Consider the following 6,192-nt stretch of genomic DNA (forward strand, 5'->3'; position numbering starts at 1 on the left):
TATTAAAGATGTGGTTGTGTTCATATTAATTTCAAGTGTTTTAAATTCTTTTTTTATTTGCTTATTTATTGATTGATTTTTTTTAAGATAGGGTTTTCTTAAGTAGACCAGGTTGACTCAAAAAAGAGATCAACCTGCCTAAGCCTCCAAAGAGTTAGGATCAAAAGTGTATACACACACATGAAATTTACATTCTTAAAGTCATAAAAAATAACAGCTATCAACTTGGTACAATTTTTGAACAGTGATCAAGTGAATAGAAATATCAGAAACACATGTAAGGCATTAGGTTACTGTTGTTAAAAGGATCTTGAGCAGCATATATAATTCAAATCATCCAGGAGATACATTGTGAAAAAAAACATGAAACTGGGTAAAGATGATTTAAATTTTTTAATCTATTAAAAATTTTAAAGTGCATTCGATATGAAAGCTCTAAGTGATATACTTCACACTTTTGCTTATATACCATCTTCAATTTTATGTGCATTCTGCAAATATTGTCCATGTTTATTCAGGCTCTTAATATTTCCCCATGACTGATAACATTCACAGAACTCATATTGAGTACACTGTATATGTTGAGGTATAATAGAATTGTATTCTACACAGTATAGCATAGAAATATGTATACATAACTTCCCATATGTGTGTATATACATATGTAAATGGCTCAAGAAAATGAGTATCCCTTTATCATTGTGGTATTATTGTCATCAAAATCCTGAGAACATTGAAATGGCATCAAATAGTGACCAGATCGGCAAAAAAATCCACAAAATAAAACTCATATTAAGAATCTAACAATATTAGCAAAAGATGCAAAAATATTAAAGTCTCAATGAAATAAAAAGCCCAGATGAAATATTGTAAAATATTTTCTCAACTCTAGGATAATGTATTTTTGTAAAACTATCAATAAAAGGCCTGAATTTTGAAGAAATCAAAAGTAGTACAGTATAATTATGCAGTGGTCAATATTGATGCATACCATTTTTACATATCTGCATAAACTGTCTTTCTTTTATTCCGTGGTCTACCATCGAACTCGGATAGATTTATGGGGAACCATTATATTGTAGACTTAAACTGGATTAATTTCGGAGTGAGTAAGTCATATTTTGGTAAAGTTGCTTTAAAAATAAACCATTTGATATTAGTACGGCAAATAATTCTCCCTGAAGGAAAAACCAGACACCAAGAACCTAGACCACTGCTGTCCAGGAGAAATTTCTAGATGATAGAAATATTCTATATCTGCGGTGTTTCTGGCTATGGATTCTGGCTGGCTGTTTGCCTCCTGGTTTGCCTGCTGTGACTAAAGAGGCAGATTTTAGTTCTAAGTTTAGTTCATCTCAAATAGCCATGTGTGACCAGTGGGTGCCATTTGGACAGTGTAGCCACAGAAAACTGAAGCAGTGTAACCAAAGACTCACCTAGGAGTCAGTTGACCTCCTAGAAGTGACTTGGGAAAACGCTGGCAGTGATAGCCTCTTGGGGAGCTCAGCTTCACCAAAAGCAAACTGTGAATCCTTTACTCTTCTACAATACTCATAATGCAACTGGTCTCACACCCACCCCAACTCTCACCAAAGACACTTGAGAGGGAGCTGAACCCACTGTGTGCTTTAGATTTCAGTTTAGAAAGTACTTCCTTCAAAGTGGAGCAGACTGAGATTGCCAAGTCCTTTGTGTGGCTCCAGGGACTTGGGCCTGACCAGGGATGAGGAGGAAATGAAGAATGACATTGGACACACATACATGGGGAAGGCTGGGTCCGTGGGCTGGAGAAAATGCAGCATCCCAGAAGCTCAGCATGTTTATTGTATAGAGCTGGCCAGGAAGCAGGGCTGTTGCACAGGGCAGCAAGGAGGTGGGCATTACATGCAGATAAACAAGTAGGGGAGGACTATGCATATGCAACTGACAAGGGGCAGATTTAGCTAATCTCAGTAGGAGCAGTCTGTGCAGGGAGCAGTCTTCACGCTGTAAATATCCAGATGGGGCCAGGGAGAAAGGTAGAGTAGACTTTTTCTGCACACACTATCAACACCATCCTGAGAAGGCTTTGTCATGTCCCTGAGCCTCAAGGGGCATGGGGGCCTTTGCATTTTCCCCATGGATAAATGGCTTTGGGTCCAAGGCATGGTCATATCATGTTTACAGCACACATCCACTTAGGGCTGTACTTCCTCAGGGCTTCCTCTGCTCCCACAGTGAGATCTCAAAAGAAAAACAGAAACCAAACAAAGAAAAAATGTGCTCAGTGAACTGGTTAATTCCCTTAACTGTACAGATCCAGTGTCCTAAGTCTAGGACTTCCTCCAAGGCTACAGAAAATCCTGTGGACCTAAAATAAGCAAAAAACAAACAAACAAACAAAAAGAAAACCAAAAAACAAAACAAAAACAAAAAACGAACAAAGACCCTTGCGCCCCCCCCCCCAAAAAAAAATGAATGGGAGAAAAAATTATTAAAGGTTTTCATAGAAAAATGTTTAAGAAAAACACACGGGAATTTACTTAATATAGTTAGTGTGCTGAGATGTGAGGCCCACTCACATCAGGCAGCATTTGGAAGTCTCAGACAACTTAACAGAAGAGGACTCCTAATTATTCTTTGTGACCACTCTCCACATACTACTCACAGCTTAATACTAACCTTCATAATTGAGTTGGGGACAATATTCACCATAGCAGATAATTGAAGCATTAGTGCACACAGGCACAGACACAGACACACACACACACTCATACATACACATACACACACGCAAACACACACAAAACACACACACTCACACGCATACACACACACTCACACCTGCATACACACTCACACACATACACACACAGACACACAGACACTCACACACACAAGTACACACACATACACACACACTCACACATACACATAATACACACACAAAACACATACAAAACACACACACTCAGGAGCACACACAAGAGAAATGTATATTCTATGAAGTTTCTTGGCATATTTTTATTTGTAATCCTCAATGCTTTAGTATTCTTGGTTTTGCTTAAAGGGGGGGAAAGTCAGGCTTCATTTTCCCCCTTTTGAAATGACAGATATCTGTGTGTTAAACATACTCTCATGGCTGTCCAGGCTGCCTCGGCCTATCTGACAGCATCCAGGTCACTGTGGTCAGGACCACAGTGCTCTTCTTATTGGCAACTGGTTTGCATCACAAGAGTTTTCCACATCCTTACCAATATTAGAAGTTTTGTGACACAAGCAGCTTGAGAAACAGTAAAATTATTGTGGTTTTGCCTTTCTGGAGGACATTAAAATTTACATGTTTTGCATATTGCTTTTTTTCTTAGCATTTAGTCCTGCTTTAGTGCTGTTCAAATGTGGCCATGCAGCCAGCATCCCTTTGCTCCAGGCTCTCAGCACCCCATTCCCATCACTGATCTGATGCATACTTGGTCCCAGAGATGGGCAGCAGAGGGACTTGACACACAGCATCCACTCTGCTCCACTGCTTTGCTTTTTGTAAATTCTTTACAATGGCTATTTCTTGATTTATTATTAAATAATAATAAATCTTGACTTTTCTTGACATTTTGACATAGGATCTTATTAGGCAGCCCAGGCTGGCCTTGATTTCCCAATTCTCTGGCCTTAGTCTTCCACCATTCCCTGATTCTCAGTTTGTTACTAGAGGTAGTTATACAGCCCCATTTCCAAATCAAATGTTCTTCTGGCTTTATTACTTTGCCCTTTCCACAGACTTTTATTAATTATGCAAAGTAGATGATGTTTAATGTTTAAATACTAGATATATTAACTCGTCAGTCCCCAAGACAACTCTGTGAATTAACACTCGTTATCATCCTCACTGTGCAGATAAGGGAATTGAGTCACACAAAGGTAAAATAACTTCTCCAGGTTGAACATCCAATGGATGTGAGAGCCAAGCTTTGAGTCCAACTACAAAGTAGATCGGCCTATAATGTGTCTGCTGCTGCTGTATATTCAAATGGTAAATTCTGTACCCTAAGGTCTGGTTGCTCCAAGACAAGGAGATCCTCATGTATACCAGATTTTCTTTTTTTTTTTTTTTGCCTCCTAAGTTACCCCTGATTGGTTAATAAAATCCCTACAACATGGGCTGGGCAGAAGAGAGGGGACAGAGCAAAGTTTCCCTGGGCCTGGGGGCTCAGGCAGGGTCCACGAGGAGAAGGAAAGGACATGGAGGAGAAAGAAGGAGACACCACCCCATACGGTAGGTGGATCGTGAGTGTATTGCCATGAGGGGCAGCCTGTCAGAACAGGAGTGGCCCAGGTAGAGCATGGCAAGCAATACCTCAGGGTTATTGAGAGGGAAGCAGAAAAAATAGCACAGAGGGTTGATGTCTGCCCAGTTCTAGTATTTTAAAGCTTATTATAAATCTAAAAGTTTTGTGTCTTTTATTTGGGAACTAAATGATCTACGGTGGGGTAGAAACCCCCTTATAATATTTACTGTAGCAACGGCCACTCAATTATTGTGGTATTTTAAATATAACACACATTGAATTTTACAATTCAGATGCGAGGCTTTGTATATTTCCAATGTGACTGTACACCTGAGGTCATGTCTAGGTATAGAGACATAACATGGCAGAAATACCTAGAACATTTTAAGGTCACCGCACCGACCAAATGAAAGCCACAGGCTATACAGAATAGGATGGATGAGGAGAAGGCTTAGTGCTCTCTGGAGTCCCCTTCCCTAGTCTTGGGATAAGACTTCCAGTAAGCCAAGACCATATTCCTCTTTCATTTCTCAAGGATCCAGGGGAAGACCCAGATATATGATTTATTGCCTGCAGGGTTTTATTTTTCTGCAAGCGCTGCCCTGTTTGAGGACTTGTCAAGGGTAAGCACTGTCAGAGGAAGGCCAGCATATGAATTCTGTATAACTCTGCTCTGACAGCATGTAGCACAATCCTATCAAGTACTGGAAGCCTTGCTGGAAAGATTAATCAAACTCTAGGATCAAAAGGAAGCAACCCGAGGGCCACATGGCTGTAAATCAAGTCTGAAACCATAGCCCATTATGGAAGTTCATCCTTGGATCTTATGTCAAACAGCGTTAGCATCCAAAAGAAACACAAAATTGAAATTGCAAGGTGACGGGTAATGACCCCATGGCAAGAATATCTAAGTCATGTGGAAAGATCCCAGTGCAAAGACATGTAGCAAAGATACTGAAAGAGTGTACCCCAAAACGGGGAGCCCCGTCTCTTGCTCTGATCGCGGGCTGTGGTGCCCCCAGGAATCACGAGTAGCCATTCTTGATGTAACAGCAAGAGGTAGCTTTTATTAAGGAGATCCCGGGTCTTAGCGGGATCCCGGGTCGATACGTATCTCACACAGGAGACAGAGGAATCAACCCCGAGCCTCCAACCTGGGGGGTTTATATAGGGAGGTTAGGGACATTTGCCCGGTTACACATGATTGGTCAATTCAAGTGGTGCACAGTTACTTTCGGCGCGAAATTACATCAGCAAGGAGTACGTGCTCCCTAGCAGCTCGGCAGGCAGGTAGGGTGGCTCATCTCACTCAGGGGGGTGAAGGAAGGGGAGGGAGTGGCTACTGATGGTCAATGTCCTTGGGGCTGGTAGCGGGTCCGGCAAGTCCTATCTCTGGCTCTCCCTCAGGCACGTCCGGCCCTGCACATCCGGACTCTGACAATGAGTAACCTTTTAAAAACTCTAGTTCTACATTGCCCACTTCTTTTTTTTTGTTAATAGTTCTAATCTTAGAACTTCATGGAGAACTCAGCTTCATCTAGCATAACAGCTTGGTATTGTTGTCTTAACATGAGGATTCTAATCTGGACACTATCTAAGCCTATACACCAAGGTCATGACTAGCTTTTAGAACTTCTAAGCTTATACAGACTGTGATCCCTGAGGCACGGTCCCAAGAAGTATTAAGAGTAGTAACATATGCAATGTTACATCATTTGTAATGGAAATCAAGCCTATCCCACACCTATCTTGATAGAACCCGGGACAAACATGACTGAATTTCCCTCTAGGTCCCAGCTCTCAGCCCCAACAGCTAGTACACGACTGGTGAGGGCTGAGAATTGACAGCTGTCAGGGTGGTCAGCAGCACCAGGTATGGTCCTTTCCAGCGAGGCTCGAGTGTCTGGGCTCAGTGTAGCTGCAGTCT

This window comes from Rattus norvegicus, chromosome 9 (genome assembly GCF_021556685.1).
Source record: "Rattus norvegicus strain SHRSP/BbbUtx chromosome 9, alternate assembly SHRSP_T2T, whole genome shotgun sequence".
NCBI classification, from domain to species: domain Eukaryota; kingdom Metazoa; phylum Chordata; class Mammalia; order Rodentia; family Muridae; genus Rattus; species Rattus norvegicus.